The sequence below is a fragment of the Triticum urartu genome, chromosome 7A (genome assembly GCF_056163025.1).
Source record: "Triticum urartu cultivar PI428250 chromosome 7A, HENAU_Tu73, whole genome shotgun sequence".
In the NCBI taxonomy this organism is placed as follows: Eukaryota; Viridiplantae; Streptophyta; class Magnoliopsida; order Poales; family Poaceae; genus Triticum; species Triticum urartu.
Window position 1 is genome coordinate 684470649 of NC_141879.1, and position 7489 is coordinate 684478137.

Below are 7489 nucleotides of genomic sequence, written 5' to 3' on the forward strand. Positions count from 1 at the left end.
TTTTCCCTTGCCAATCAACGTGCAAATGCAGTCACCAAAGTAATCAAAGAAGATATGGGTGACTGCCTTTTCTTTGTTCTTATTGAAGTGTGTCGTGATATATTGGTGAAAGAACAAATGGCCGTGCTTGTCATGTACGTATTGAAGTATGTTAAGTGTCTATGTGATTTTCCCCCTTTTGTTATATGTAGAGTGGGCCGAGTAATTACATGACTGTCTACTTCTACATGTATTTGAGCAAAAAAGGAGAGATTGTTGAAAGATTTTTAGGTATTAAGTATGTCCTAGACACAACATCTACTTCTTTAAGGAAGGCATTGTTGGAGGTTTTTGCTAAACACGGTCTTGTTGTTGCAAGACTATGTGGGCAAGCATATGATGGAGCATCTAATATGAGAGGATAATTCAATGGCCTTCAGAAGTTAATTCGAGATGAGAACCCATAAGCTTTCTATATCCACTGCTTTGCCCACCTACTACAACTGGTAGTTGTTGTTGTTTCGAGATGCTGCGAGTGCGTTGAGGATTTTTTTGAATATGTGACCATGATTGCCAATCTTAGTACTTCATCTTGCAAGAGGGAGCATAAATTGCTTGACACAAGCAAAAACAGATTCTTTTGGATAAGATTGAGAGAGGTGAGATGCCCACATGAAGAGAGAGAAATCAAGAAACATCCTTGGTCAGGCCTAGAGACACAAGATGGGGCTCTCAGTACACAACCTTATATCGCAATGAATCAATGTGGGATGCAGTCATAGAAGTTTTGGGCATTGTTGAGGATGATGTGTGTGTTCCATGTAGGGCAGGAGGTTTGGTTCATCAAATAGAGACTTTTAGCTTTGTGTTCATCTTGAAGATGATGTTGAAATTCTTCGTATCACAAATGGTTTATCTCTTCTATTGCAAAAGAAGGATCAAAATGTTGTTCGGGTATGCAATGCACCATGTTATATGTATCTAGTCTACTGATGTATAAATGCATCTAAAATTACAATTATCTCATTTCAAGTAATGTCATTGGTTACGGATGTGACAACACAGTTGATCAATTGAAGAAATGATGGTTGGGAGCCACTCTTGGAAGATGTCAAAGCCTTTTGCACCCAAAACGACATTCCAATACCAAGTATGGATGACATATTTACAAAGTGGGGTAAAACAAGAAAAGGTGGACGAAACAATGTCACGGCTGATCATTTTTTCTGTGTGGACACCTTCTATGCTGCTATAGATTCCATCACCACAGAGTTTGGTCATCGTTTTAATGAGGTATCTTCAGAGTTGCTCCAAAACTTCTCTTGTATTGACCCAAGAAACACCTTTTCTAGGTTCAATCTGAATAAGCTTGCTAGGCTCACAAAGATTTATCATGAGGATTTCTCATATATAATGAACGTGCACATATAGAAGATAACCTTGATCTATTCATTATCCATATGAGAAGAAATTGAAGACTTTAGAGATTGTCATGATATTGCAAGCGTAGCTAAAAAAATGGTTGAACTTGAAAGGCATGTCATGGAGTACTATTTATTGCCTCCTTGATTTGGCTTTGCTACTACCGGTAGAGACGACAACCGTTGAAAGGGTCTTCTCATCAATGAAAATCATCAAGACCTAGTTGCGCAGCTAGATGTCCGATGGTTGGCTTAATGAGTTGATGGTTTGGTATATTGAGCGAGAGATCTTCAAAAGTACCGATCTTGGTAAAATTAAGGAAGATTTTTAGAAGGAGAGCAGGGCACTGTCATTGCATGGGTCTTCTAGACGCCATTGATAGCTTAATTATCAGTATGTTTTAGGTTGTTATTCTATTGAAACATGTCCACATTTTCATTGTATTTGGTTTTTCGTTTGTAGTGTGTGTTAACTCTTTCAATTTGCATAAAAAAGACTTCTCTTAATAATTAGCCACACCTTAAAAAAAATTGTCCTCCGGCTCTGGATGTGTACATGCTGAATACTGACAAGCAGGCCCTGCTCCAGTTATAGATGAGGCATCATCAGTGTCCAAAATGAGGTTTTCCACGAGTAAGCGTGCCTAATGATTATGCTTGACTCTAAGTCTCATGTGTCTCACGAGTCATGTGGTACCTTCATTTTGATGTGAAAACCGCTAATTACAATGGTACACACAGCCAACACAGACTACCACACGCGCATTGTCGCAAAAATGTACGCTTAATTCTGAAATCATGGAACTTCATCATTCATTCCAATTACTTAAACTATTTTTTCTCGCACCTACATATGGCTAGATTTGTATGGTAGTCCTACCTGTACCGAGAGATTACCAGTGTACTGTAACCAACCTCTTGGTTTTTCTTATTACGTTTTCTTGCAAGTCATTCTGAGTGCCTGACTAATTTTGGATAATGGAAGAGAACACTCCCATCTTCTACTATCACCGTAAAGTAGTGATCTAAGCACTCTTATATTTTTTTACAGTGGGAGTACTTGCGAAGGTACCCCGATCTCTACAACATTCAAGCATATACTGAACCAGCTTCAACAGTGCCTTCCTTCTCTAGAGCTACTATTGGTGCTTCTTTAATCAATTATATGGAGATTCAGACTCAAGTGACATCTATGGAGCCCCAGTCTCTGCAAAGTGCCCATGTCGCTATGTGGAGATGGAGCATGAGGTCGTGAGAGCTCAGTCGCTTAATCTGGACGATCGTGGCAGTGTCCCGACCGTAGCTGTTGGGCTTCCATGTGGTGCAGTAGCCGGCCAGGGGCATAGGAATAGGATAGTAACATGGCCGACACACAGACTGTGCAATGTGAAACAACACGAAGAAGATGAAAGGAGACATCAATTCACGAGGAAAAAGAGGGCATGCACTGTCACCGTCCTCTCGTGGTAGAAAAAAGATGGCAAGTGAGCCTGTCTGCTCAATGGGGATTAACGGATACAACAAGGACGATGCATGCTCCGCCGTGTCCAGTGTCCACCCACGGTTCACAGGTTCACACGCACCTGGACAATGGGAAGGGAGATGCGGTCGACGCAACTGGCGACGACGGACTGGGCCTGCCGAGTGGAGAAGCAGAGGCCTGTCGTCCATTGGCTCTGCACAATGGACAGAGAAAATAATAGAGTTCGGGCATTGCCCCTAAAAAAAAGAGTTCGGGCATTGGCTCTGCAAAACAACTTGTGCTCGAAGTTGGCACTTTTGCTTCCGTACACCCCTTCTTCTAAACACAAGGACGGCTTAGATTAGCCCATACCTTTTCATAATAGAGAGCATGATGGTCATATTTTCTTATACATTTTTCTTTTAGATAAATATTTTCGCTATATACTGTATTTTACTAAAAGGCAAACACACACCCTCACTGATGGGCCGGTCCATCTACCTTTATCTTATTGATTTTGAAACCGCAAAAAAGGCTAGCTCACGATGGATCGAGCGACCGACCTCAAGGTTTGAGGTACTGTGGGCACCCCACCATCCAATCAGATCTGCTATTTTAAAACCTTTCCATCTTTTATCTGTTCCTTTTTTCCCTTTTCCTTTGTTTTTATTTTGTTTTCATTTTTCTTTTTTCTTTGTTCTTTTATCTCTTTCCTTTTTTCCATTTTCCATTTTTTTGTTTTCCTTTTTCCTTTTCCCTTTTCCCCTTTTCCTTTTTTGTTTTCTGTTTTTTTCTTCTTCCTGGTTTGATGAATTTTTTCAAATTCATGAACTTTTCCTTCAAATTGATGAATTATTTTATTCAATTTGATGAACTTTTTTGAAATTCGATGAACTTTCTTCAAATCATTTTACTGTTCTCAAATTTGTGGATATTTTAAAAAAAGCCATGAACTCCTTTTTTAAATTCATGATTTTTTATAATCTGTGACCATTTTTGAATTCATGATTTCTTTTTCTTGTTTTTTATATTTTTTTCATTTTTCTAAATACGATCGAGCGAACCCAGGGAAAAAATGCAATCTTGCATCTACATGGGCAGGCCCATCATGCCAGGGAGCTTCCCTGGCACAAGCTCATGCTATACATGGAGTATCGTCACACAAACTGAAGCGCACACCACTCCGTCCTGGGCCTAGCCCATTGCTCTTTCCTTTTGTTTTAACCTTCGAAAAATAGGTGCATTAAGTAGGATTCAAACTCCGAACTTCTTGATTAGTTCCACCCGCTATAACCAACTAGGGCAGCTCACTTGTTATGCCTAATTACTTCTTTTATTCTTCTTGTTATGCATCTTCTTAGTCTGGTTTTCTTCTCTCTTTCTTCTCTTTATTTTGGCCTTTTTTTCTTTGGTTTTATAAGTTTTTTTCTTTATTTCTTCTTCTTTTTATCTTCTCAGTCTGGTTTTCTTTATTTCTTCTTCTCGGTCTGGTTTTCTTCTCCTTTTTATCCTACCCGAATACCCTTCGTTGAACATGGTCTAGTTTTGGACATTCTTGAAAGGAACCGAACTGTTGTAAGAAGGTGGGCATGCCCATGATAGGAATCCATGCCATATTTGAACAATTTCTGACGCTGTATCCATGTTGCGACACGTCCAGCCATTTATCGGCCTTTTGTCACCATGAAACTTATTGAAAACCCTTCGTTCAACATGGTCTATTTTTGGACATCCTTGAAATGACCTCATCTTTTGCAAGCAGTTCGACATGCCCATGGTAGGCACTCATGCCATGTTTGAATGATTTTCCACACTATATGCAAGTTGCGACACGTCTAGCCATTTATCGGTCTTTTTTCACAAGAAAACTCTATAAAATGCAAAACTCGTCGAAAAACAAAAGACTTGGCATGGTGCCTTGAATTGGTCATATAAGGCCCACTAGTAGAAAGACGACTTTCAGTACCGGTTCGTAAGGACCTTTAGTACCGGTTCTGGAACCGGCACTAAAGAGTGGGGACTAAAGGTCCCCCCCTTTAGTCCCGGTTCAACACGAACCGGGACCAAAGGCCCACCACGTGGCACGAGGCGCGTCGTGGTCTGGGGGACCTTTAGTACCGGTTCTTTTCTGATTTATTTTTGAAATAAAGCAAAAACAGCCCGTCTACTGGGGCGGCACGGCCCTGCATACGACTAGAAACCCAACCTCTAGTTGGGCCAGGATGCAGGCCCGTACGGCCCAGTAGGCCCCACAGGGCAGAAGACTTGCAATAGGCCCACAAAGGCCTGCTTAGAGAGGAGCTCGACATGGTAGCCGTGGCGGGGCTTATAAACCGGTGCGAGCTCCTCTCAACTAGCGAGGTGGGACTAAACATTGTGCACTGCGGGTGGCAGCGCACCACCTTTAATACCGGTTGGTGGCTCCAACCGGTACTAAGGGGGGGGGGGTCTTTAGTACCGGTTGGAGCCACCAACCCGTACTAAAGGCCGCCACCTTTAGTACCGGTTGGTGGCTCCAACCAGTACTAAAGGGGGGGGGTCTTTAGTACCGGTTGGAGCCACCAACCCGTACTAAAGGCCACCACCTCTTTAGTACCGGTTCGTGGCATGAACCGGTACTAAAATTTCGCCACGAACCGGTACTAATGAGCGCCATCTGCTTAGTCGTTGAAACCGGCACTATTGATCATATTAGTGCCGGCTCAAATACAAACCGGAATTAATGAGCTAAACATTTGACCATTTTTCTACTAGTGGCCAGGGAAAAAATTGGAGTCATTTCAAGGATGTCGAGAAACAACGTGCTCCCAGAACGAGCCTTCTGGCCTACCCGAACACCATGATGTTTGCTTGAACTACATTGGTATTTTCCTAAAGAGGAAGGGATGATGCAGCACAGCAACGGTGGCTATTTCCCTCAGTGATGAGACCAAGGTTATCGAACTAGTAGGAGAACCACGCAACACTACGTGAACGACACCTGCACACAAATCGCAAATACTCGCAACCCGACATATTAAAGGGGTTGTCAATCCCTTTCGGGTAACGGCGACATAAATTGGCAAATGAATGTGAGAAAGTTGTAATAAATTGATAGATAGATCGCCAAATAAAATAAAGTGCAGCAAGGTATTTTTGTATTTTTGGTTTAATAGATCCGAAAATAAAAGCAAAGAAAAATAGATTGCGAAGGCAAATATAATAAATAAGAGACCCGGGGGGCGTAGGTTTCACTAGTGGCTTCTCTCGAGAAAAATAGCAAACGGTGGGTAAACGAATTAGAGAGAATTCCTTATTTGACACTACCTTAAAATGTGGTTCCCTATTTGGCCCTGAAGAAATTTTTCTTCCCTGTTTGACATCTGCTCTAAATTTCTTTCCCAATATGACACTCTAGTGCATTTTGTTCACTAACGGTGTTAAAGACATACATGAAAAGACCCTTTTACCCCTTGTGCATAAGGTGACCAAAAATCTATACATGACAATATCTACAGTTATGTTACACTAGTCATCAACCCGTACACCTGCACAGCCTAGCTATTTTGAGGAACACGTGGATGTTAAGAATATATATGAAATAGTTTTTAAAACTTTGTAAACTTTTTCAAGAAAATTGAATATCAGGAGATAAGCTCAACATAGGAAACTTGTTACTTGAGCTGAATGTGGCAAATCTTCAGTTCTGCACTACAAGTTACTTGTTTTGTCAAGTGTGCATAAGAGATTATCAGAGAAAGTGCATGAAAAAAAGATAAAGTGAAAGTTAAATAAATCCGAAGGCTATGTATGTTACTTCTCATAGCTTCCATGGCCAGCCCAGAAATATAGAGATATGAAATCCCGTCTACAAGCTCCGTAGCGGGTATTTGTATACGTGCATGTACATAGTAGAACTCAATTATATTTAACACGCCACGGCCACCCCAGACTATATTGGTGCATGCATGCATCTATAATACCTAATAGTTCATCCCCACTAAACTAATTCTCTTGACATGCAAGCTATCCAACTCACCAATCCTGCCACATAAGCAACTTTTAACATGCATAATGCCCTCAGCCATCCATGTCATCATTTGTTTTTGGTGTTTTTTTTTCTGAAAAGAAATGGAGCTCCGGGTGGAGCACTACGGCCCTGCCATCTCTCTGGGTAATAACTCCAGCGCCAGTTGATTTTCCATCACTAAATCTCCTACGTCGCTTCCACTTCGTCTTGTCCACCGAATAGATGCAAGGATGGAGTTGCTCTCCCTTTTGCAATTAATTTTTCCCTATTTTTTCTGTGCTCAGTGTCTTCTGTTCCCCTCCCCTCCCATCCAGTGCAAGACGTCGTGCCTCTATTTAATCCCCTCCCCGTCATCTCCTCTGCCCCCTTTCTTCTCTTCCTTGATCCTCTCCACATGCTATTTGTGCTTCCGTCCGTCTGCGTGTCGTGCAGATAGACATCACATCCCTCCCCTCCCATGTACAACATCCACATCTCGACAGAGCCAACTCTCCTCCCGGGCCCCATCCTTCCTCAATACCATGACACTGCTGTCTATCTGCACGACTTCATCGAGGTTAGGTATCCTCACGGGCATGTTCCTGAGTTGTGGAGTGATACTGGCCGGGAGGTATCCCA

General features: G+C 41.9%; 1 pseudogene; it reads left to right on the forward strand.

Moving 5' to 3' along the window:
• Window positions 1-392: 392 nt before the first annotated feature.
• Window positions 393-972, forward strand: LOC147961487 (uncharacterized; annotated as a pseudogene).
• The last annotated feature ends 6517 nt before the right edge of the window (window positions 973-7489 follow it).